The following is a 27952-nucleotide window of genomic DNA, read 5'->3' as shown; positions in this document are numbered from 1 at the left end:
ATGCATTTGTTCATGTGTGTGGATGCGTGTGTATGTGATCATACACATGTCAAAGCCCCAGGCAACAGAGAGGATAGTAACATAATTACAGGCCAGTCCTCTAATCATAATTCTCTGGTAGCCTCAGAGTGAGGTGTGTGTTTGTGGGGGTTGGGGTGTGTCAGTTAAAAAACTGTTAGGAGCTTATTCATCTTCTGTTTACCATCGCGTAAACCCTTTCCCTTCCTCCCTTTCTTACAATGGTGGAAGATGTATTCAGATATTTTACTTAAGTAAAATCACCAGTACAGCACTGCAAAATACTCCATTAAGTAAAAGTCCTGCATTCAAAATCATAATTAAGTAAAACTATAGAAGTAAAAGCAATCAGCAAAAGTATCAAAAGTACTCTATGCAGAAAAATGTCCTCTGTAACTGATATATTATTATATATTGTTTATACTGATACTGGATCAATGCATAAGTAGCATTTTACTGTTGCAGCTGGTTGAGGTGGAGCTAGTTTTATTTACTTTATATACAGTTTGTTACAGTAATTAAGTCCAGTGTTTTACAACCTAGGGGTCAGACCCCTCCAAACAGTCAGAAGCTAAATCTGAGGGGTCGTGAGATGATTAATGAGAGAAGTAAAGAGAAAAAACATTTATATTTAGGACTTTTCTCTAATTTTTGCATGTTTGTGATATCATTTTACATCTTTGGGGCTCAAACAATTATTTATATGAAACCATATGAGATGTTTAGAGGGGAAATTTGATGAAACTGCTGACAACTCATAAAAGATGGCAAGGGGACCCCAAGTAGAATGGTTTTTGTAAGTGGTTAAACACCAAAAAGGTTGGGAACAACTGGTTTAATCTTTAATGATGCATTGTATTTCATAAGCTTATAATACATTCTTTTAAATAAAATCATAAACTGAAAAGCAACTAGTAACTACAGCTGTCAGATAAATGTAGTGAAGTAAAAAGTACTAGTAGTAAGTAACATTACCCTCTGAAACTGGAGTAGAAGTATAAAGTAACATAAACTTGAAATATTCAAGTAAAGCACAAGTACCTAAAAATTGTACAGAGCTTGAGTGAATGTTACTTTCCACCACTGGTTTCTTCCTCCTCGTCCTTTCACCTCATGCGCTCTGAGCTCCTGCTTCCCCTTGATGTTCACCAGTTGCTCGCATGAATAAAGTGAAGAGAAGAAGAACTTGTAAAACAAACCCAAACACACAATCTGCTGGGAGAGAAAAATGCAGACTTGCAGATTTTTCTCAGAGATTTGTCACGGTGAATGACTGATGAATGGGTACAGACAGTAAACCCGAGTGTGTGTGTTAGCTTTGAACATTGGACTTTAGCTGTTTCTCTATGTATTATTAAGAAGCTTAGAAATACAAGGAAACACAAGAGCTTGTCTTGTTTGGCAGGAAAATTGTTAATCTTTTATGAGGGTGATTCATATTGATGACTGTTGTGAGTCAGTGATTTGTAGCCAAACAGAAATAACTTTGATTCAGCTTCATGTTTTGGGAATTTACAGATGACCTTTTGGATACTTTCATTTAAAATGTTTTCACAGTTAGACAGATTAGACTGGATTAGTCGCAGATTTACAAGGTTACATGCGAATAGGCACATGTGCAAGTGTGTCTTTGTGTGTGGCTCTGAGGAGTGGTGGATCCAGGTTGTCGTTGGATGTCATGTCTAATATCGTCACATGGCCACTGGAGCTCTATTATTCATGGGATCAATGCTGAGATTTAACCAGGCCTGATACAGGAGAACCTGTCTCCCTCTGAGGCTCTTCCCCTCCGTCCTCCATACTTCCTCCTCTCAGAAGATTATTTTTCCCTTCACACTTCTCTTTTCTTCTTTTATTTATTTATTTTGAGTTTTAAATATATTTTATTTTACTGTGTTATTGTATCATATATTTTTTCTTTTAATTTGTGCAGCACTTTGGTCTGCACCCGTTGTTTTTAAACGTGCTTATAAGTAAACTTGACTTGACTTGCTGAGATTGAATTGTGAGAGTTGTGAACATGAAAACTGAGAGTGTTCACCTCAAGGGATGCCAGCCAGTGACAGACAGTAAGAGGGGGAGCACCGCTGTCAGACACCCAACAACGATCAGGGAAGTGTAAACTTGTGCTACGTATCCCACAATTCCTAAGCTATATCTCTTGGTCATTCATTCACTATTCCCTACATGATAAACACTCAGTAGACTACTCTTTAGTGAGCAGTAAATACAGTGCAATTGGTTCACTGTAAAACACCATACTGGAATTTTGTGGAATCAAATAATCTTCTATCATTAACTTAATGTGAATATAGAATTTCTATTAATTTCACGGTAATTCAACTTAAAGTTTCTAGTTTTCAAATGTTTTACGGTGTAAAAAGTACACTGTAAAATGTTTAACAGTGTAACAAGCACAAGTAAATGTCCAGCACAAGGTTTGATAAAAATAGTAAGTGTTACTCAAATGTAGAAAGAACAATGTTACATATTACAGTCAATCCTGATTACCCTTTCCACAAATCCTCCAACATGCAACAATTCCACCCACACAAATACTCAAACATGCACATTTGTATTCTTCCATGTGGAAAACATGACTGGTGTGCCGGGAGCAAGAGTGACAGGGAAGGAGGGACTATCGATGCATGCTGCTTGGTTCAGGTCGGGAATCAACCAGAATCACTATACATGAAGAATCACACATACACACCAACCAAGACTCTCAGCAGCATTCACCACTTGTACAAATGTGAGAATCCATGAGCTTGACTCAAACTGTGTGTCAGTTTTTGCACACATAGGAGAGGCAGTTAGAGGCATTTTTCACAGCAGACATTTTGACATCACAGTAGAAAAAGCACAGGTGTTACTGATAACATTAACAATGGCTCTGTTCTTTTTGAGCCAGCATGCACAATACCATGACCCTGAAAATGAAGCTGCTGAATGGAATTCAGTCATCATTACATTTATTATTTACACCTGTGCTGTTCATACTGAGACCTGTCAAAATGTCTTCCATGTAAAATGTCTATAAGAATGAGAAAAGTGTAAATTGTCTCACCTCAATAGGTGCAGCACAATTAACAAGAGAGTGAGGGAGATATCAATAAAGCACAGTGTGTACATGCCAACACGGTCCAAAGAAGAGGTCTAATCAGGCAGAATAAGTAACGCCTGTGGGGGTGGACCATGGGTGTGTAGGGCCTTTAAAACAATCAGCCACATAACAACTTACAGTCAAAATTTGATAAGTTTCATGATTTTCTAGATCAAAAAATCAGACTAAACATTTGATGCTTGACAGTTGTTGATACTCTATACTATAGACACATTTCAAAAAGTATTGAGGTTAAATATCCAGCCCCATGCATGCTACATCTCATGTTGAACTCTGTCTTGTTGGTCCAAGCCATGTGTGCCATATGTACTTTTAGAACTGCAAATAAAAATGGGCTACTAATGATATCAGTAGATACATTCAAGTGTTCACATTAGGTCCTTAATGTGAACACTAGGTTCTTAATGTGAACACACAATTTGATGTGGCCGATCCTAGCCATGTTAGCACATTAATTCAGTGTAAATACACCTTTAATAAGATCTGTTCTTTCTGTGTGTCCCACCAAGCATGTCAGTGTTTCATAGCAACTTACAAATATTTCCAAGTCCTGTACCCATAATGCTTCAACCCCTGAGAACTACAACTCAGAGGCCATGGGAACTACAACTTCCACAGAGAGACATCAATGTGTCTGCGTGTCAGTTGTCGTGGCTGTGACGTCTCTGCAGGAGTGAGTATGTGCTGGTCCGAGCTGCCTGTGCGTGGACGCCTGGACAGTGATGGCAGCACACAGGCTGCGACTGTGGTCAGTGAAGTTGGGTTGAGGTTTGGGACCGTGTGGAGCTGCAGCAGCTGGAACAGGCTCCCGAGGGAGAGCTGGGAAAGTGGCCACAAACCTCCCCCCAAAGGACTCAGCGAGAGACAGGAGATAGGGGCCGACTCTGACTACAGCATGTTATTAAAGGCTGTATTGTGATGTTGTTCTCTCAGTCTGTGTGTCACATTGTTGTACGTAGTTACTAAATATTTTTGTGTCTGTATGACTGTGTCTGTGAGTGTAGCAGGAAGCAGTGATGACGCTCTCACACCACCCACCATAGTTATTACAATGCAAAGCCCATACTACTGAGCAACCGTGCCCTCTGCCTTCCAACACACACATGGAAAACTGCCATAGAGTTATCCTATGGTTGTACTGGCCAGCTGGCGGGTATACTAACTAACACTGGCACAATAAAGGCTGAGTCAGGACACATTAGTCTCTGTATGTGTATCTGTGTGTGTTTGGGGACAATGGAGAGATGATGGCAAAGCAAAGTGGTGTACACACACTCACATGCTTCTCTCTTGACACGTGTGAGGATAAACATCGATTTCCTTGACTGATGTTAACACCCTGTTGAGTAAACACACACCTTAAAGGGACAGTTCGACCCAAAATCAAAAATACATGTAGGAACTATCAGTAGAAAGAAAATTGTTCCTACATGAAACTGCTCACAACAAATCTGGATGGATCTGGATCTACATGTAAGAGGAATAATATGTATTTTTGATTTTGGGGTGAACTGTCCCTTTAACTCACACCACTGCAGCCACATACAACAGCCAGTCCGATGCCTATAAGCACCTCGGCTGCGTCTACAGCCGCCTAGTTAACGGCGACAGGCCCAACAAACAGCGTCAGTTCAGGGTTCAGAGCAGCCTCGCTACAGCTCTCCCACTAAACACAACAGCACATACCTGTATTATGGTTTAACATCCTCCAATTGTCAACACAGTTCACTGTCATGCCCCACAGGGAAAGAAACAGAGACACACAGGTCACGTAAAAAGTCTTCACTTCATGTTTTACTTCAATTTAAATAATTGAAAATGTTTTAATGTCTGTGCACCTAAATCACCCTGAGGTCAAACTAAACATAGTTAAAGTTTTGTCTATTTTATAGACTGTTCTTCTGTTGTAAGAACACAGACTTTCTGTTCACTTGTAGTTTAAATGTGGTTACAGTTCTGGTTATCTATATACTAATCACTCTAGATAAAGAAGGGCCTTTAGGTGAAAGAAATCTATCTCATTTCATCTGCATAGTTTATATTGACCTTGTTTGTTCCCTCTGACAACGACACAAACACAACAAGCCCGAAAACAGAAGCAGTGTCTCAGAAAGGAGCAGTGAATTTCTGTGAGCCGCAGGCAGGGAGGTTACAAAAGGCTGAATATGAAAATAGCTTATTGAGGCAAAAAAGCCATTTTACTTAGGGAAAAAAAATGTTAAATATTCTCACAGCACAATGGGGTTTTGTTATGATGTGAAGGAAACTTAATTGTACTATCTTCCCTCAGGCCGCAGGCTGATCAAAACACTGAGCACAGGACGTCAGAATTGGATACGAAAATGTGTCTCTGGGCGCAGTGTGAGGTTATTGCGTGTGTTCCGAAAAAATTCTGAGAATTTTGGTTTTTGGCCTCCTTTCATGAACAAATGTGATCAAATGCGTAATTTGGTTTATTACTTAACTGTGTGTGTGTGTGTGTGTGTGTGTGTGTGAATTTGTGTGTGTGTTAGTGATGTTGTGCACAAAGAGACAGAAACAGAGTCACAGCGAAACAGTCCAGAGGGGGCAGTCATGATGCTATGACAGAGTGCCTCTCCTGTATCAGAAATCTGAGAGTCAGGTGTGCGTGTTTGTGTAAGTAAAAAAAAAAAAAAAAATCGTGTGAAATCCTTAACCACATTTAAAACCCTTCACTTATCTCGCCTGTTTTTCCTGTCATCCTGTCCTGTGTAATAGCTCAGTCAAGCCATGACAGAAACAGGGTTAAGTCCCTCTTCTCTCCTTTCATGTTGAGAACAGACAGATCTGTGAGAGACGAGGAAAGAAAAGACTGAAAGCACACAGAGCGGCGAGGAGAGAATGTCCTGAATGTGCGAGTGTGAAAGGGTGGAGGGCGGCTGGAGCGTGGTGAGGTTGGGTTTGCACAGGAACATGCTAGAGGATAAGGCGTGTTCCCTTTGGCAGGGCAGTGCAGTGTAAATCCACCGGTGCCATCTGATGCCTGTGTTTGTGACGGTGCAACAGCGTGCGGCAGACGCTGAGAAAAGATCTGGCAGCTATAAATAGGCTGTGTGTTAAAGAGGTGCGTTGTAAATACACTGTGTGTGTGTGTGGTGTCACTTTACACTCCACCCCCCACCCCCTCTTGGTCTCAGCCCCAGCCTCTACTGGACTCCTCTTAACAGTTTCATTATGCCAGAGTGCGTCATGAGCACTGGAAAAAAAGAGACCTGAAAACACAGGAAGAAAGGGAGGAAAGGGAGAAAGAAAGAAATGAAAGACGGGGGCTGGCAGCGGTGTAGTTATGGGACAGAATACGCTCAAGTTGTGTGTGTGTGTGTGTGTGTGTGTGTGTGTGTGTGTGTGTGTGTGTGTGTGTGTGTGTGTGTGTGTGTGTGTATGATGTAATGTAACTGAGGCCAGGCTTCCCCGAGTCCTCTGGTGTCTGCAGGTTTGGGAAGCTTCCAGAGTACATGAGAACAGAGGAGAAGTATTGAGAGGGAGGTGATCCTCTCCTCTCTTCTTTTTTCCTCTCCCTCTCATCTTCTCTCCTCCCTTCCATCTCCTTGCCTTTCCTCTCTTTTTGTCTCATGGATTCTCCTCTCCTTTCTATTCTCGTTTTGCTTTCCCTCCCTGTCCTCTCCTCTTTTCTCATTTCCTCTCCTCTCCTCCCCCCTTGTTTCCACTCCTCTCCTCTCCTCCCCTTTTGCCTCCTCTCATCTTATTTCCTCTCCTTTCCTCTCATTTTCTCTCCACTTGTTTCCTCTCCTCTCCTCCCCCTTTGCATCCTCTCCTCTTATTTCCTCTTTTCTCCTCTCCTTTCCTCTCCTCGCCTTGCTTCTACTAATATTCTCTATTCTCTTCTCCACACACTCTTCTCTCATCTCCTACCTGTCCTCTCCTCCTCTCTCCTCCCTTCCATCCTCTTGCCTCTCCTCTCTTTTCTTTTCCTCTCCACAAACCTGTTGAGAAAGTGCTTTGCTGGGTGTGGGGTGTGGTGTGGTCTGTGTGTAGTCAAACTCTAACCACTGTGTCCACTGTGCTTTAAGACTTTGTGTGTGTGTGTGTGTGTGTGTTTGTGGGGGGGGGTTCTCATATCGCATATAAAATCCTTCCTATGACATCCCACAGTGACGTCCCTTGACATTCAAAAATCCACTACACCAACTTGACAGTGTCAGTGTGTGTGTATGTGTGGTTTTTGCTCTTGCACATGTGGCAAGGATTTTCAAGAGTTTTTTTCTTTTTGTTCCTTTTCAGCTTGAACAAGCGACTTCTTTACAAGAGACAAGTCTGATACACTCTCCCTCTCTCTCTCTCACGCACACACACACACTATGTGACGCAACAGCCACTGGTCATGTTCCCAAGGTCCTGTTCTCAGAGCAGTCTGACTGGAGGCCTTTGTCTGAGCTCACTTTAAAAATAAAACTGGAGCAGGGTTACCACACACACGCACACACACACCTACACACACACAAACACACACACACACACCCTCACTCACTCTTTGTGCATGAACTAAGCCTGACCTGAGGTGGAAAAGGAGCCCACTGCCAACTCATGATGCTGTTTAAGTAAAATGTGTGTATGTCTGTGTACCCACATACTGTATTCATGTGTGTATTATTCCACTCAGCCTCCTCCTGACAGTGTAATTATGGGCTTGTGTAACACCTATGTGTATATGAGCACACAGACACACGTATGAGTATGTGCCTTGAACATGATCACACCACCTGTCATTTTAGGGCTGTGCACAGAAACATGATCCCCCCACAAATTACAGGACCCAGATTAAACTCGTCAAACTCTTCATAACTCCTCATAAGTTGAGGAGACTTTCTGTTCTTACAGTGTTACTTACTGACCCTCCCTAACACTCCCCATATAGTACTCCAGCAACATCCCGGATCAGCGTCTGGAAGGAGTTCAGGATCAGCTATAACTTTGACCGCTAACATGTCATCGCTGTCAGCTGAATATTTTACAACGCCAATTTATAGATTTGGCCTTGTAAAATTTTATGTTATGTTATAGCAATTGAAACGCCACATAGTCCTGAATGGGATGAGATAAAACTCTATGACCCTTAAATTGATGACTTCTTTACAAAACCAATTACAGTTGAGAACTTTGGGTGTTAATCAGGCTGCACTAATGAGGATAAGCTGATGACGGCCTAACAAGGCAAAACATATGTTGTTTTCACCCTCCAGCTGTAAAAAAAAATGGTGCTAAAGAAACTATAAAATATATAAAGGTGCTTTAGATTCTTTAGAAAACTTTCTGGCAAATTTTCATCCAGACTATGCAAATTATCCTGAAAGCACCATGAGTACTTACATTTCCATCATGGACACCCACACTGGGATTCAAACCCTTCACTGTGCCATGTTTTTCCAATTGAGAAACACTCAAACCAAGACGCACTTAATTAGCTTTGTCTACTAACTCCGAGATCCCTTCCCTTCTCCATTAGTTTCTACTCCAAAAACACCTTGGCCACAAATGAATCACTGTCATCCTGAAGTTGTCAAGGGTGCATGTTGCCAGCAAGCACAGATGATACCCAATGAGAGCTCTCACAGCGGATTAGCAAAGCTTTGCCACAACAAGGCCCCGGAGGTCCACATCAATGATAATAGAGGTGGCAAATGGAGAGCCAATTGGTAAAAATTTAAATAGAAAAAAAATTGCATTAATTTTTCATGTAACTTCATGTCGTCTCGTTTTTGTTTTTTTTTTACTCAGTTTTTCTGTTTTTCATAAAAGAAATAAAGAATAAGGTGGCAAATTGTATTTAAAATGATACTGTTATTGTGAATTTAAGTATTTAATTCCATAAAAACAGTTGATCAACTAAACTGACAAATTACACACTTTTAATTATCTGTTTATTATTTGTCTGTATCCCTTTTCAATTTTATCTCTATTGATAGAGATAAAGCAAATAGATGAAATATCAATGAATAAACTGCTTTGTAAGCATTTGCAAGGCTCTCTAGCTCCTCCAGAGCCCTCAGCCCCATCCCTTTGACTGAAAAATATGACTGCCCTGGTTTCACATTATGTGTGAGTATGACCCCTGGCAGGTCAGCGGCCAGGCCACATCACAAGGCAAACCCTCCTCAGGACACTTAGACACTTTCCAAGGAGCCAGAGAACAGCGAGGACATTCAGGGGGGACACCTGCTGAATCAGGCGCTTCTGCGCCACAGAGTGTGATGGAAACTGATCCACTAATATCAGCCATGCAGCTATTAGTGGCCTGTACAAACACACTGCCATCTATTAATAATGTAACCTGGCACCTGGCACAGGCGCTGCTCTATAAAAGCACACTCACGCGGTGGCTGTCACACATACCTGATCTGGTTTCAGCTGCACAAACCTTCCCAGCAACACATTATACAAACGAGTACACTGGCCCACACATGCAGACACACACATATACATACACAGACACTAGTTGGCCGTGGCTCTCAGTAGTGTCCCGTTCAGCAGACACTTGAAAGGACACCCTAGAGAGGGGTCCTTTTCACAGTAATAGTGCCCAGCAGCACTTAGCGCAGACCTGGTGGTTCACTCCCACTGTTGTGAAGGGGATGAGGGTTCTCAATTCCACGGCAGCCCACTCTTCGCTTCCCGCCGAGTGGGGGAAGAAGAGTCTGTCATGGACACAGCACTCCACCGGCTGCACACTCACGCACACTCCAAAGCACTCACTCAGCCGTCGTCCACTATGGAGTGCGAGATCTCAAATTTGAGTGAAAGAGAACAAGTGGGAATTGGCGATGAGTGTGAAATATTTCTGATTATGTTCAGATGGTTCACACTCAAAAAGCTGAAACTCAGCTGCCACAACAGAGTGAGCACATGAAAAATGCCCAGCATACACATAAAGATGGGTGATAAATTGAAGGAAAAACCAAAATACAGTCTCTACGTAAGCTATTGTGCCTCAACAAACTGCCAGAGCAGCTTCAGTGCTCTTTGAAATTATCTCTTCAAGTCTCCAAAAGATATTTCCTCTTTTGGTGTTTTGATGATGATGGAGGAGAGTGCTGTCTAAGGCCATGTTCAGACACACCTTACTACTGTGAGAAAAAACGCAGTCTACTCATTCATTTCATTTCATTGGCATTGTTGGTATAGCAAAGTGCCAACAAGTGCTCTGTCGGGTGGAAAAAAATCACAGTCGTACGGCAACAGTTGAACCTGGCTCAACTTTACCATAACACAATATAACAGATCACTTTGTAACATGAACACCCTGTTTCTGCTGTTTACCTTAAGATTGTTAAGACAGAGGACAAAATGATTGTCACCATTATAACTTTCCAGAGTTCCCCATATTATTATAAGCTACTGTTCAGTGTTGTAGCAGTTGATAAGCCTTCAAACCTAGTGATCTACTACTCAAACCAGCCACTCAAAATTGATCATATTTTATTGTCTCTGTCACGATATCAGCCTGATTCTTGCCATTTTCCTCTCCCAGTCTGTTCTCAGTCTTGTTTCCTGCCTCCTTCCTGCCTTTTGACTCTGAGTAAAGACAATCTTTCATCCCTATGTACTTGGTTTTCGAGTCTTGCTTTTGGCTCCAAACCTGTGACGTTACAGTTTCACTGGTACCTGAAACAACAGACCCCGACCCCAAAAAAAAAAAAACCACATTGTGCTGTTTTCGGTCTAAACACATTGGTAACAAATTGATACAAAATCTCCCATAGGTGTTCAATTGGGTTAAGATCTGGTGACTGCAGAGGCCACAGTATATGATTCACATCATTTTCATACTCATCAAATCATTCAGGGATCCCTCATCTCCTGCATGGAAGCATCTGCATTTTTTAATGTTTCTATACTCACTTCTCTAGTTTCTTCCTTTAATTTGTCACAGGTTTGTACACCAAAAGTATACATATGAGGGGTGTCAAAGTATGACCTCTTTTGTATGGGACTGTTTGATGTTTGTTGACCAATTGTTTGGGTTAATCCCCTTAGTTCCAGTTAAGGGAAGTATTAATGCTACAGCATACAGTCATATTTTAGACAAAAGTGTCCTTCCAACTTTCTGGCAACAGTTTGGGGAAGGCCCTTTTCTGTTTAAACATGTCAAAGTCCCTCTCCAGTCCCCCTTATCTGGTGGAAAGCCTTCCCAGAAGAGTGAAGGCTGTCATAGCAGCAGATTAATGCCCATGGTTTTGAAATGAGTTGTTCAACAATAATATATGGCCATGTATTGTAGCTGCCACCGCTTTCGAAAGGGAGATCCTGCAGCTCCTTGTGTCTTTACCAGCTGACTCTGTGTTGTCTAAACACAGTAGAGTGCAGAACCTCACTTTACCCTCACAGTGGAAAAATTAACCCGAGAGCCTGTGGGTCTGACACGGACAGGCATGAGAACAGCCTGAGGGTAGGAGGAGCTGTGGTGAAAGCCCACCTCTCATGTCCACAGCACGTATTTAAGTCAAGTGAGACACCATCTTTCAACAGGTTATCTATCTTTTTCTCTCCTTATGTCACTCTCTGTCTTTCTTCCTCTCATCTCTCCTGATCATATTGTGCATATTCTGTTGCCTCTGTGGTATTCCTGCGTGTTTGCCAGCTCAGCATCACCAATGGAATTCATCACTCGTGGGTCAGCATGGTCAGGATTACAGCAGCATTCCCTGCTGCTCAGTCACAACGTAAATTCAGCTCGTCCAAGTGGATTTCTGGGCTTGTTGGACTGTACGTGTGTAAGTGTGTTTCTTGGCTGAGGATCTAGACAGGATGAGCATAATGCTAAGCCTTTAGGAATCAGGAAGATAGTTCCTGAGATGCCTGGAATTCCTTCCGGAAACCTTGCTGTCTGACATAGAGGGTGAATTAGAGTACAGCCAGTGTGTGTGTGTTTGAAACAGAGAGAGTGAAAGTGAGAGATACAGCAACTATCTCCCCCTCTCTCTCTTCCTTTTGAGGCCAGAGCCGGCTGTATCTACTCACGAGACTAGAATTATGGGACAGTTATTCAGAGAAGCCTATTATGGTATGAGGACACAACACATCCCACACACCCAAACACACACACAAACACACTCATAGACAGAGACAGTTACACCATCACAGGTGATAGGAATCAGACTGTTCCAGTGTTATCAGACCAGTATGTGATGATGCTGTGGATTCCTCAGATACCTAAGTGGTCAGCTTTATTCCTCACTATAGATGAGTGTTGCAGACAATTGCCTAATAGCAGTTGGAAGTGCAATAAAACAAAATCTATGATTTGCCATTACGCTCATGAAGTCATGCAGAGGAAAAAAGAAACCAACTCACAGATGAAAGGAATGTAGAGGAAAAGTGAAGAGAGGGACAGAGGCTGAATCTAACAAAAGTAGTGACAGACTATAAATACTCACAGGCTTTCTTTGTCCCTGTTACTGTGAAAGAATAATTTAGTATTACTCGTTATGTTTAACAAATATATATTTTATATACTTCAACCCTTCTGTGCTTTGTGTTTATTGTGTCCTGAGTGCATTATTAGATCATTTCCACAACATTTTCTTCACAGATATTAGTTCAAAACCCATGTACAGTGTGTTGACATCAGCGACAGAGAAGTGTTTACACAGGCATGTAAGGCCAAACTACAAAACCATGCCTTAAAGGATGATTCCAATTTATTAAAACGTCTTATTTTCGTCTCATTGTCATAGCTATGGTCATTGTTTCTATAAAGGATGATAACATTTTACAGAACATTTTGAGATCTAAAAACACAACAGGATCACAACAGAAAAGTTTGCAGAGACAAGAAAAACTGTCAGATGATCAGATTATGAACAAGCCAACAGTTTAGCCAGATTATCCAAACCACTTTATTTGGATGTGAAATTGACAGTGAGCACACCCAAAATGTCTCATTGCTCAGGACAACTGCGTGTGCGCACAACTACGTTAAGTATGGTAGGTCAAAGTTGAACCAGAAAGTTGGTCTATATACTGTGATGACAGCAGACAGTTTGGGTAATAGTTTTACCATTGGCCTTTGTTTCTCTTCTGAATAAGAGAGGCTTATTATGTGACTTGTCAGTGTTTCTTGCTCATCTTTTTAGTGATGGCACCATGCTCCCAGATCTCAGCAATAAAAAGCATTCTCCAGATATTTAGTATCACACTTCCATAAAGTTGGAGGACTTGCAGAAGACAGACTAACAATAGCAAGTTCAAAAGTGATGCAGCATAGGCTGAAATATCCTAACTTTCAGTTCCTAGTATAGGTCAAGCCCAAGCTTAGATAACTGTGATCTGAAATCATCAAGGTTATTTTCTTAGACTTTACAAAGCTCCTCTGGAGACACGGAAGACATTATACTAACTTTTTTCACTCTTAGTAGTGCTAACAATGACTAGTAAACTGATATTTATGCATAAGATCTGTGGAGTAACCCTTTAACTTGTTGAGTACAATCCTATTATTACTGATAGAATTGATGTCCAAAACTATGAAAGTTTTAATAAACCAGAATTATCCTTTCACATGTGGTTTCATTATCTATTTATCAGTGTGTATCTGTCCTTCTATCTATCATGATTTTTGTCACAATAGCTGAGACAATGGACGTGGATCAGGTTCACCAGGCAGGTAGGAACTGATATTAACATGATGTCAGAAACAGCACAGAGGCACACCTTGAGGGGCGTTAGAGCAGTTAAAAGAGAAAGAACATGACACACATATTTTACACCTCTCACATACAAAAAGGGCACATAGGAGATTAACCAAGACATGCAGTTGTGGGCATCCCTCTCCACACACACACACACACACACACACACACACACACACACACACATATAGGCATGAACAAACACACTTAACCACATATCTGTACAATGCCAGAGTCAGAACAAAGACATTATACATTTTTACTGCATGTTGGCAAATGAGCAGTCCATTTGTCCAATTCTGATTTGTTTTAAATCATAATGTACCACACATTCGTGCTTGTTTCCCACTGTTGGAAACTTGCAGCAGAGAATAGTGCCCTTGAGGGCCTTTGTTTTGTTTTGTTTTTTGGCACCATTTTTGCCATTTTCTTCTACTGCTGGTTTTGTGATGCCAACATTTTCTACTATTCTACTTTAGGCTGCATTTTCTTTTCTTTTTAATTCAGATAAAAACCATCAAATTCTTTTTTTCACACCCAGAAGGCAGTGGAAAAAGCATCCCACCGTCACCAGTTCCCACGACTCACCTACAGTAGCCCATGAGGGACAATAGATGCATTCAATCATGAATAGCTGGCAGCTTACCGAAAACTTGTAAGCAGGGTGAAAGGATACTCCTAAATTGCTGTGCTATAAATTCACAGTCACATCAAGAACCTTCAATGTCATTTCTGCCCCCGGCCCTTGTTAATTTCTGATTTTGCATTTGACACAGCACACACACTATCTGTCCAAGTGCAACCTCCAACTATCTCTCTATTGTACTGAGTAAGTTCACACTGTGATGCTGCATCTTTCCTCTTACCGGCTTCTCAAGCACAGACATCATTACTTCAGAGAATCAAAAAACTCAATGGATTCAAATCTCCGGAGAAGCGAATGCAGCGTCTAACAGCTGGCTGACAGAGTTTCACTGATAATGAGGTCATTTTCTGTTTCTCCTAATAAATGGGCAGTCACTTGGGATGAATGCTTTGATCTCAAAATGACCTACTGATCATCCATTGTGTATATGTGTGTGTGTGTGTGTGTGTGTGTGTGTGTGTGTGTGTGTGTGTGTGTGATATCTGTCACTTAGAGGCTCCCAGCACTATTATAATGAGCATATGGTTGGCATCACACACAGCTCATATTAACCCGTTGGCTCTCTCTGTGTTTGCAAGATTGTGTGTTTGTATCTTCGTTTCTATCTTGTACACACACATTTCAATTCACTCATGCGGATGGCCTCATCCACAGCGAAGCGATGGCTAATGTAAGTGTTTTACTCATGTTTTAATGTCTGATTATGTGCAGTGAGTCAAGGAGAGAATGAGGCAAAGTCTCTGGCTCAGAGCTACAACTTGAGTGCTGCCTCGCTCTCCTCGTCTAGCCTCATCATCCAGCTTTATCAAGCCTGCACCCTCCAGTCGCTGTCCTAAACTTTCGTGGTCAGTGCCCTGAGAGAAGTCAGCCGTGCACCCAGAAAACTCCCTCACACTCCCATAGCCGCTCAATAAGGACTATTCATGGCCTACACTATTGGCAGTAACAGAACAGAACATTGTGCTTACACACATTTATGCCAGCGTAAGGGTGAGCAAGAAACCTCAAGAAGTCCCAATCCGATTTTCAACAGAGAAATTCACTGTAGAAAAAAATTCACAGAGACACAATGAGATGTTTCAAGTGCAACTACAGTCTCTGAAGAATTGAGTCAAACAACCCGACGATCCCACACTCCCCGCCACGCTCGAATCCCTGCTAGAACAAGATCCATGAGTGGCTCCTGCAGATATCTAACCTGGCAAGCATATGAATGTGTGTGTGTGTGTGTGTGTGTGTGTGTTTGTGTGTGTGTGTGTGTGTGTTCCTTGGGCTGTCCCACAGGGGATACGTGCGTCTCGTCTGTGAGTCACAGGCAGGGTCTGTGTCTGTGTAAGAGTCCATCAGAACATATCAGCGTCAACATCCCCTTGTTCACCTCAGGCAGACACACACACACACACACACACACACACACCCACACACTCACTTGCATTGTACATCGTTAAACCTCCCCAGGGCTATGTGCTATCCCCCCACGTCCCCTCAAGCTGAAACCTCAGTTTCTCTCCTCCCTTCACTTTCCATGTTATACAGGCCGTCCTCTCACACTGGACAACTGCTAGCATATGCTGCTCGCCTGGGAAACACAGAGAGCTGTCTGGGACTGGATGAGACACTTCATAACACACACATTTTTCACCACAGACAAACTACAGTATGCATAAGGGTCCAAAAGGACCAAGAATGCCCAACTGATTTTCACTCAGATTTTATGTCAACACACACAAAGGTTGTTGTGTTGTCTGGTGTAAGAAGCCACCACACATCACAGTTTACAGTAAACAATGTCCCCTTGTGACAAGCCTGGCTCTGAAAATCTTCCAGGTATAGAAACTGAACAATTATGTAGAGAAAAGTGGCTGATTACGCACCAGAGTCTAAGCAATTGACACAAAAACCAAATGATTAAACAATGAGTGTTTGTCCTGTAAATGGTATTTTTAAAACCAGATTGTCACACAGATTTTGGATTTTTTTAATGTAATTTCCACAATTGTTTCATGATAAAAATAAAGGCAGATCAATTCCCAGATTTTTTTTAAAGAAAAAATTAAAGATAGATAAGTGTGTGGAATATGCAAAAACACAGCCGCAAATTTGCATATTGTGGTTTGGATTTTTACTTTACTTACTGGCACACCATTAGGAAAAACTTAAGATGTTTTCCAGGAAGTAAAAATAATAAGGTTTGACACCGAGTAAAACAAAAAAAATGTGTTTTTCATATAAATGAAACATTTGTGAAGTAGTTTTCATTTCTTTGTAAGTCCATACATTCTGACTGCTGGGGATAATAAATTTGGCTTGTAGAAGAGAGATAGCAAGCAGATAGAAACTGAGCAATGGAGACAAAGACAGACAGAAGAGACACGGGGAAACAAAATCAGGGAAATAGACAAAAAGAGGAGAGCATGGAGACAGAGAGGCAGACAGACAAACACAACAGATAGACAGGGTAGTGTAGAAACAGACACAGACAGACAGACAGACAGACAGACAGAAACAGGGAGGTGTAGAGACAGATCAAAAGAAACAGGGGAGCGTACAGACAAGCTGACTGAGTGGACAGCAAAGCTTTACTCTCTGAGTGCTTCAGCGAGGCTCTCTGTGCTGAGAGTCATTAACGTTCTATGACACAGATGAATGGTACATTAGCATTAGGGAGGGCCTGACACGACACATGACAGACACAACTAATTCTCTTTTGCTCCGTCACCATTTTATGAGCTTTCTTCCACCAAAATGCACTAGTGACATCTTTTTCCTGCCTGCAGCATGTGTTTGCTGTTTGTCTGTTTACGTGGCGTATGCATGTAACTGGGTGACAGGCCATTGTACTCGATCACCCTAACCAAGCCAGCCGTAATATGGTACGCAGGGTGTGTTTGTGTGTGTGTAGAAGAGAATAAAAGAGAATATAACAGCTCTGCAGAGCCTCACTACACAGTGAGTGTTAGTTAAGAGCCTCTGTATGGACTTGTGGCCTTGTTTGGAGTGCGCCTCATTCTGGTGTGTTGTTTAACGAAGAGGCTCTTAGAAAATACACATATCCACACTCACACACACACTCACTACAAATGGTATCAATGGTTTTCTAGCACATGGAAAATGAGTGCATGTTTAGTGGGTGAAAGCAGCATCCCAAAGTCTTCCATCTGTTGATTGTTCTGCATTCCTGTTAATAATTTCCAGAGTGTATATGTCCGTGACTATTCCTGGCATGTGATTAGGAGTTTTGTGTAGACAGAGCCGAGTGCGTAGGGGAAAGTCTCTTACCCTGGCTAAGCTCTGGGTTTTCAGTTCACCCTCTGCAACTCTGCTGACTGAGTGGAAGTCACTTCTTGGCTTCTTCCTTGTCTTTGTTGACTCACTGGGCAGGCAGCGTGTATGTCCACAGAAATAGCAAGGGGATCCTTGGTGCGTATGAAGTGTCCGCCTGATGTGGACCACTTCAGCACCTTAGAGCTGGGAAACACCGGGATTGCCCGGCCTATCCATCCAGTAATAATTGGCTCAGTGTGTGTCCGATGAGGCCCGGGCCAGGCTGTTATCAACTAATGTCCTAATTGGATTAGTGAGCGTGGCTATATGTGTGTGCGTGTGTGTGTGAGGGCTTCCCCAGCTTACCGTGTCCCCGGCGTGTATAGTAAAGCTGCTGAAGTAAGACGTGCATGTGACGTCACTCTCTAAGGCAGTTGTCCGGTCACTGTTGTGACCCGATGACAGGCTTTTTCCTGGCAACAGGAAACACCAAACAGGAGATTCCATCAGCAACACGAGCATGACGTCTCTGAGCAGGAAGAGGAAAGACAGAGAGGAAAAGACAAATTTACCTGACAGAATCCAACCAAGCAAACTGTTGATGAGTCGCTAACTCTGCTGCCGAATAAAGTCTGAGTCTTGACAGATGGGGATGGAGCCTATTGTGTGCCCATTACAGCGATTACAAGTTCTACTTGGGATCACAAAGAACAAATACACAGACTAAATGTCACAATTTTTTTATTTTATTGTATTTTCTTTGGCATCAGGGTGGATCAGAGGTCAGCACCTTTATAGTTTAGTCAGTCATCTCATAGGAAGAAGATCCTGGGTTCTCCAGGTGCTTCTCCAGGTTTCCTCACACACTCCAAAAACATAAAGGGTTGGTTAAGTGGTGACTAACATTTTTTTGTAGGTGGGAATGTGAGTGTAAATGGTTTACAATATATGTTGCAATGTCTATCTAAAGTTTGCTAACATTAGCTAGCATTAGTCACCTACTGGTCATACCAGACCAAGAAAGGCTGTAGCAGCAAACCCACTGAGTGTCTTGAACTGATCAAGAGTGTGTTTTATTGCTTATGAATTGAATTTGCATTTGTAAGAGGAAGATTGTGTTTTTTCTTTTTCCACGAGTTAGATAGTCTTGCTTTAAGGGGTAAGGGAATGGATGTATTTCGTTAATTTAGCCCACCTGCCATTTTTAAACTCTTCTTTTATTCAATGTGTCACTAAAACCAAGCCTGGAGGTTGTAGAAGCTTCTCAACCTGCAGAAGACCATTTCATCCTTCAGTAAATGTGAGCTGACATTAAAATCACCAAATTAGCCATCCTAAAAGAGTAAATTCTCAGTACACCTAGCAAAAAAGTATGCCATTGCTATTTATGATCCTGAATACGTGTGTGGATTTGGATTTATGCCTTTGAGAAAAGAATTAATTAATTCAAAACATGAACCCACAATGAATTCATGCACTGGCTGTCCAACTCAGGACACAAACTCATTCATAGAAAGGGCGAACACAAAGACTCTTCTTATGTATCACTAACAGTGTGTGGTATCAGTATTGACAATGTTCTTAAAGAGACAGCATGTTCTGCTAGTCCATAACTAAAGAACTGTTAATTAAGGCTTAAGTTTATAGCATCTGCTAGGCCTTAAGTTATTACTCTTGATTACTAGCTCAACATCCATGCACAAATACAGAGACCACGTGCCACCTTGACATGCATGATGCATTGTGATTTATGTGAAAGAGCTCTCTGTGTGTCTGTAATTAAGTACTTAACAACAAAAAAGTGGTTAACATGACAGGACTATTTAGTTTTTTTAGTCTTACTTAATATATATTATATACATAATAATGCTCAAAAAGTACCCCTTCTGTCACCTGACCAGTGCAACAAAGTCTGAATCTAGTTTGCTCCTGTGTTTTCATGTGTGGGCGGGTGAGTAGGGGCAGAGATGCTGAATGCGCCAATCCATAAACCCCATCGACAGAAAAACTACTGTTCCTCAACCGGAAAGAGCACTGGAGGAGAAAGACTCAAACTGTCCTCAGAGCAGTTCAAACACACACACACAGACACATGCAGCAGGCAGGCAAAGATGTCAATACTCAATTTTGGCCATAGAAACATTGCACAGTGTTGTGAGTGGGAGACTGAGCAAGAGAACTTGTTTGAAGAAAATCTGCATTCATAACCAATAGACAGTAATGATATCAGGCTTTGTCCAAGTCAAAACATAAGCAGACAATTATGAAGGATAACAGACATGTAACTGGTAGCTGATTGAGTCTCGCTACAAACATTTCCCTCAACATTAAATGGCTGTCTGGTTGCTACTGTACATCACAACTTGGCACTGCAGCATTTGTGTCAGTTCGGCCTCGTTCATCAGTAGTTACAGCGGGTTATCAGTAAATCCCAGTTGTCTAGTTTGTAAAACTATCTGGTGTAAAATGTTCACTGCAGAGGCATTGGTGGTGATCCTCAGCTCTCCATCAAGGTGGCTCTTCACAAAATCAGTCCACCTCTTCCTGATCTCATCATTCTTGGGAAATTTAAATAAGGAGACCAAGCTGTTTAGTAAATTTTTACATCCAGGGAATATGCATTGGTGGGATGAAGGCAAAGCTAGCTAGCAAACTGTAGGCTGTAACTAAGGGTAAAAACTGTAACTCACGATTTAGCGAGAACCACTGATTCTAATGCGCTCTAGTTATTATATAGTGTTAGGGGAGGGCCATGCTCTGTGGCTCCAGTGCATCAGCGAGCCATGATTTCAGCCCTGCCCACAAAATCCTGAACACAAAAGTGGTGAAAAACTTTTTAACGGTCTAACTCCACAATTCAGTACTACATAGTTAACAGTCTTTGTAACGTGTTTTAAGCAATACATTTCTAACATTTATAATGTGTTTAGAAACAAATTTCAGAATTTCCTTTACATGGACTTTAAGCAAAATATTTACATAACCATCTGACTCTCATCTGAAGACTTCTAGCAGGCGAGGCATGAGGTGAACTGTGTTAAAGGGTCAATTCACCCAGTTTACAAAAAAACATATTTTCTCACTTTTCTCTTGTGGTACCTGGCCATGCAGATTTGCTCAGAATTATAAAATATAAAACCTTTGTGAATTAAAAAAAATAATTGACTTTGTTTGCAGTTTGAGGTGTTATGTCAACAGTTTTACAGACATCTCTTTTATAATATGTGGTCTATGGGGAAAATTCTTTTCCATTACAATACCGCCACTGGGACAAATTAGCAGCAAGGCTGTGTGGTGGCACCGTATCCAGCTCTCTTAAAGGGACAGTTCATCCCAAAATCAAAAATACATATTTTTCCTCTTACATGTAGTGCTATTTATGGATCTAGATTGTTTTGGTGTGAGTTGCCGAGTTTTGGAGATATCAGCCGTGGAGATGTCTGCCTTTTTTTAATATAATGGAACTATATGGCAGCACTGTATCCAGAACCATATCCAGCTACAGTCACGGGATATCCACACCTGAGATTTCTTCCTCCACCTCAGTACAAAGGAGGTGAATGAAATTTTGTCTGTGAAGCTGAACTGAAGTTGAAAAGTGACCACATTTATTAAAAAAACAAACCACAACATTTATTTTAAGAAACAGTGTCCCCATCACTCAGGATTATCCATTTATTTTTTCAGTAGAAAAACTTTTCAAAAAATAAATTCCATTCATCCCCATTATATTGGAGTGGAGCCAGGAATCTCAGAGGTAAATACAGTATGTAAAAACCTGAGAAACAAAACTAAAACCACCACAATATGTTTTTTGTCATTTGGATGAACTTACCCTGTAAATTACATATTACTTATAGCAGACTTAAACCTACAGTTAACTATGATTTGGACATAGTAATGCACTAATCTCTTCAGGACACCCACAAAATAAACCTAGAAGAGTATATGTCTACAACAGAACACATTGTGATTGAATGAGTCAGTGTACAGTAGAGAATACCAGTTAGAATATTGAGAGCTTTATTCTGTGAGCGTGCACGTGCATGGTCATGTGTGTTTGTGTTTTTAAGCCCTGTATGTGGCTTGTTACCACAGATCTTTCATGGCATGTTAATCAAACATTCAGCTCTTCATGTAAACTGTCCATGAAGCAGCATAACACTATAGGGAATTCAAACATAAGGCCGCAACTTTCCGCATGTTGCATTTCATCAGAGTCACATTACAAAAGGATCAAATGAAAGTCACCATGACCCTCATGCCCTCTGACACAACCTCTGTCATTTTAAACCCTAACCCTACAAGCCCCACTCTTTCACACATCAAATAAACACCTCCTCCCACACAGACCACTACCACACACACCCACACACAAGCACACTAACACACAATTCATCTGTGTATTTTCGGCACATGGGTAGTTAGGTACAGGACTGCACATATCCTATGATATTCTCATCAAAAAAATAAAAATAAAAATACAACCTCAGACTTGGCATGTATGCATTATCCAAACCGTGGTTCATTCATTTAGAGTATGTGAGCATAAATGCCTTCCAGCCAGTGTCTGTGTGTGTCATTGCTTACATACAAGCATGTGTATATAATGTGTGTGCAATTTATTTTTTCAGGACTTGAGGAGGTTACACAAAAACTTGAAAAAAGTGAAATGTCTTGACAGCATTTACAAAACCACTTCAATAGGCAGGTGAAGCAACCTGCTATCCAGCATGCAAATCACAGGGCTGATATTTTATTATTCCAATAGTGGCATTAGGTTGAGTGATAAACTAAAGGACAAAATTGTACTTAAAGCAAGAAACTTGGGAGTTCATTTATTTAGACCGTTATGAATATGTATGTGAATATGAATATGAACAAAGCTTTTTATTTTCAGGTGAAAGATAAATAAAGTAATAAAATCCATGCAAAACAGATCACAAAACTACAAATCAGGGAACAAACCTTGCCTGTTTGCTCAAATACTTTGGCAATCTTGGCCCAAGACGACCTTGTTTACTGTAAATTGATCAGCGTAAGGTCCAGGAAACAACAACTCTTTAGTTGGGAACATAAAATCTGGATGAAAATCAGTTTAAACCAATCTCCATTCAAAAAAGTAAAAAACTTAAACAATTTAAAACAACCACCTTAAATATGCAACAGGGAAAAGCATATACTCAAAAATGTTAGTCATAATCAACAATGCTCAATGCTTCTGTTTTTGTTTCATGGTTGAGTGATGTAAGATTTGTCATTTTGGTGAACATATCTGTTCCATACCATCAAGAAAATTGCAAATTATTTGATAGCTGTGAGGCTGCTGCAGTCATACTTTGAAATATAAATTTGTTCTTTTTGGCGTGGGCTGAGTGACATCATTTGGAAAAAAAAATTAACTGTTTCTCTCTCCCTTGGAAACAGGATGTTTTTATCAATTATCTCTGAAAAGAGGCCCGCTGAGACCCCTCAACACTCTGGCCCACATGCATATACGTGCAAACACATACACACAATCACACAAATACTCCCACAAAAAAAACACACATTCACAACTACCTCAAAGACGCACAGTCTTTGCCATTGAGAGGAGAGCCTTAGCCAATCAGAGAAAGGAGGGCGATAAAGGAGGAAGTTAGTGTGGTCGCACTGTATGTGTTCATCATCGGCGCTGACAGAAATAGCTCTGTCAGTGAGTAAACAACACATCCCATTCATAAAAAAAGCCAGAAAACGCCTACTCACCGACAGTGCAACGAGAGGAAAAGCAAGAGATAAAGACAGGGAGAGAAACAGACAAATGCACAGAGAGACAGATACTGTACAGAGACAGACACAAAGAGAGACGGAAATATAGACACAGACGAAAAGAAAGCGACAAAAGAGTAGCGCGACACATGGGGCCGCAGTTAGTGAGAAAGAAAGCCTGATGATGACATCACATCCTCGTCACTGCTGGTTCCATTTCTTTGGTTTGGAAAACACCAGAAACCTACGTCACGTGGTGAGACACTACTTTCCAACTCTCAGTCACACACACAATGACACATGCACACACTCACACACACACACACACACACACACACACTCATAAATGTATATACACATGTACTATCGTACTATCGCAGATGTACATATACAGTATAGTAACCCTAACACAGAACTCTATGCATCCACGTGTGTTCACAGGAGTATCCAGCTGTTTCCCAGCCCACACGTTGTGCCATTACACCAAACCACTTTCCATTCACACCACAGGCAGACACACAATCAAACACACACACACAACATGATTACCACGCAATGCCAGATAAGGAAATTGTTAAGCGTTGTTAAGTTACGTGCATCTATGTGTGTGTGTGTGTGTGTGTCTGTGTATGAGTGCATATATAGTTTGTCAGAAAGAGGAAATGATGCAAGATGCAATGGAAGGTATATTTTTAGAAAAGAGCGGACGTGTCCATCTCACTTCTCTTTCCAGGATTAGCACATACACAAAGTACAGACATTCACACACACACACACACACACACACACACACACACACACACACACACACACACACACACACACACACATACACGAGACTAACAAGTGAAAGTGCACACTTCCTTGCCACAAACAACAATTCAGTCTTCCAGTGGTGCACAGTGGCAGATCTGATGCAATGTGTAGCACTTTAAAATAAAATACAATCATTACTTGGTGGTAGTGTTCTTCTAACAATGTACAGACCTGCAGCCAACAAACTTCCACTCATTTCCATTAATGTGGTAGAACAACAAGTTATAGTCCATGTAGAAAACAGGTATGAAAACACCCACAGGTCATAGTTAAGGTCGTAAGATACAGTAGCTTGCTTTCATATGTACTTAGACACAGACACACCCACACACTGTTTCAAATCAGTATAACCAACCAATCAGCAACTTTCTAATCCTACTTTCTGAAATCACTCACAGGACTATCCAGGTGATAATAAAGCTGTGTCATTGCAATACTGATGTCATATGATTGTCATGGCACTGAGGAGAGAGTGGGTGTTTTCACTTCCATTTACATCACATGGTAACAGGATGAAACCAGCATGTGAGACTCGAGTGGGCGACGCTGTCACTACCTTGATCAACGGACCATAAACCTGCTTTCTATGTGACCAGAGGATTCAGGGAAAAAGATGGCAGATTGTCTGGGCGATTCCAGTCTTACAGTTTAAACCTCAATCCCCACAGGACTGTCTGTGCAAGTATTGATAGAACTGGCCTCATTGCTCACGCAACATGATTAGTGACATGTAGGTGTTAGCCAGTCTGTTCTGTGTTTTCATTTTTCACTCAAACATAACATTTAGTTACTACCGTTAATTACAGTTTAAAGTTTCTGCTTTAAAAAAAGGCTGTCTTGTTATTATAAAGCAATACATGAAATAATCACAAACCAGTACCGCCATTAAAGGATCATACCATGTCTTGGGCCTTTTATCTACAAATCACATTTTCTTTACATTGTTGAATACCACTATCTTAGGCAGTTTTTAGTTTTGATTTCCTCAATTTGGAACTTGTGCTACATACTATAGGTAATCCATTGCAAAAAATGCAACTGATATAAGCACATACTGCTTTAAATACTCCATGTACTGCATTCAAGGAAGCACTGACATCCAAAATTTGACATTTGACTGCTGAAAAGCATTGTTTTCATATGAAGGTTGCCAGAAAATGAAAACGAGAGGAATCAGGAAACAATAAGGAAACATGGATGTCATGTAACATAATGTATTTTCTTGCATTAAAATGGTTGTTGTTGGCATCTCATGTGGGAAGTTGGAGTTCCCCACAAACACCTGAATGCATCAACAAACAAGGAGTTTTCCAAATAGTTCCATTTCGGAGCTTTATTACTTCATGAAGACAACGCAACACTGACAAGAAAATAAAGATGATGATGGATCACATGTCTCAAACAACTTTCAAGTCTCTTCAAGTGATTTTCACAGCGTAATGAAATGAGTGGAAACCAATGGCTGCTTGAAAGGTGGGAGATCAATACAAAGACGTTGCATTAAAGGTGCACTCCATTGATTTTACATGTCAAAGTCAATTTACACAACATGGGTAGTACGATTCAGTCTGAGAAAACCCTTGTATAATGTCTTCTGTTGCTCTGTCATATCTGAGAAAATTAGTCAAATAACATTACCCAAGTATCTCAGCTTTGAACAGGAAACATGAAATACAAACTGGGGTGTGGAGTTTGATAAAAGATCAAAATCAGGGAAGGAGGGTCTAACAAAGAGATACTATAGAGTTGCATTATGCAAAGTGTAGGATCCAGTGTTTCTTGACCCATACAAGTACTAGCGAATAACAGTCAGGATATCTACCAATCTTTGTCTCTTGCAATGCCCCCAACTTCAGGAGGGAGCAACATTGAATCACTAGAGTGCCTCTTTAATGGACTAAAACATAAAAAATAAAATAAATAAATAAATTATATATATATATATATATATATATATATATATATATATACACCAGTAGAGGTAAGGAGGAGACAAAACAACAAGGTTTTCTGATGTTATGGGTGCATGACATCATAGCATGGGAGAAAGAAAAAGAGAGAGGATGTTTTTGATGCATTTTTTCAGAACCAACTCCACCAAACACACACACACACACACACACACACACACTTAGCACAAGTACAAGGCCCAATCCCCTCGCCCCCTGCGGTGTACCTTTGGGGGGGTTAATGGACGCACTCACTTGCTCTGATACTTTCCTCCCCCCTTAAGCTCATCTTCCACTGCCCCTGTCCTCCCACTCCCCTCTTTTTCCCACTCCACTAGTGTTTTCCACCCCAGTGGAAACAGGGAGGGGTGGGTAGCAGGGCTGCTCACCAGCGTCTACAGTGTACACAGGAAAATGGGTCAGATACAGGAACAGAGGATGGGGGTGTGGGGGGTGTGGGGGTGTAGTGTATGTGCTGGGGGTGTGTGTGTGTGTGTTTAGAGGTGACTGGGGTGAGCTGGTGGTGAGAGCCCTGAGGGTGGCATCACCTTCAGGCACATGCTGCTAGGACTTCTCTCTCAAAGACGCTCTTTAATGTTTTTGATGACAAAAACAATCTATCATCAATTCTACCTTTGATTTTTTTTTTATTCTGAATCACTGTCTTTCGGTTTTGGATTTATATTTTGCTAATGTCTACATGTTAAAAGAATACAAAATTAAAACAGGTTTGGAAGTAATTATAAATGAAAAAGGAGCCAAAACGGTGTGAGTGATATGAAAAGTTGTTTCATTTCAGGACTTCTCATTTCTTACATCAGTCTGCGCAGAGTAAACAACGCTAATTTTATCTCATAAACAAGTATCTCTGTTTTGACACTCAGTTTTAAATCTGTCGTATACATCGTTGTGCGTGTGGGTGTCTTTGTTGTGTGTGTGTGTGTGTGTGCAAGCGTGTGCATGAGCGCATGTGTGAATGGTGTTGATGCGTAGGAGACAGTTACGTGTTTTGGCTTATAACATGGCTGTCGATGGCTTGAGTTGTCATGACGATTTTTAGTAGGACTTCACCATGGTGACCATGACTGGACACACACACACACACACACACACACACACACACAACACATTTTTAATCCAGTGCAATGGAATATTTCTAATATAAATAAGTGAATGACACACTCATGTTAATTTTTTTACTTTTTAAAGAAATGCTTTTCTGCCTGACCCAGTTTTTTAGAGAAGAAAACAGGCTTTTTGTCAAAATAGCTCCTGCTGCCACACTATCCACTACTGATCAATTTTAAATCCAGATCAAAATCACTTTTAATATAAAAATTTGGATATGAATTGGAGGTCTTAACTGGTCCGCTCGGTTCCTAGTTATGGAGACCTGACCCAGAATTATTCTAAGTATAATCTGGTCAAGTAGGGTCCCGTTGTATTACCATGGGTCTCAGGTCTGTGTAAATACGTATATCTAGTACCTGGGTGGATCCAAATGGAATCACTATCAGCTTTGATCATATGGTGCGTCATAATTATTACACACAGCACAAGCTGTCAGACATTAAGACCGATTTTAAACAAACTCCAGAGTAAGCCAGCCTCATTTGGAAGAGAAAAATAAGGCCAAAGGTAAAATTTGTACCCAAACTGTCTGTTGTAAACATCCATCACAGTTTATAGGCCGACTTCTTGGTTCAACTTTGACCTA

General features: G+C 41.1%; 1 long non-coding RNA gene across 2 annotated transcripts in view; it reads right to left on the bottom strand.

Moving 5' to 3' along the window:
• LOC122881295 overlaps nucleotides 1–27952 on the bottom strand; it is a 57010-nt gene that overhangs the window by 10138 nt on the left and 18920 nt on the right. Inside the window, exon 3 of one of the 2 annotated variants that reach the window (XR_006379141.1) lies at nucleotides 18086–18248. This is a non-coding gene — a long non-coding RNA (uncharacterized LOC122881295). Of the gene's footprint in view, nucleotides 1–16751; nucleotides 18249–27952 lie in introns of those variants that run through there. The other variant, XR_006379140.1, reaches the window with a different exon arrangement.

Source organism: Siniperca chuatsi, linkage group LG9 (assembly GCF_020085105.1).
Source record: "Siniperca chuatsi isolate FFG_IHB_CAS linkage group LG9, ASM2008510v1, whole genome shotgun sequence".
Lineage (NCBI taxonomy): Eukaryota > Metazoa > Chordata > Actinopteri > Centrarchiformes > Sinipercidae > Siniperca > Siniperca chuatsi.
The sequence above is the reverse complement of the archived record's forward strand: the minus strand, read 5'-3'. Positions and strand labels throughout refer to the sequence as shown.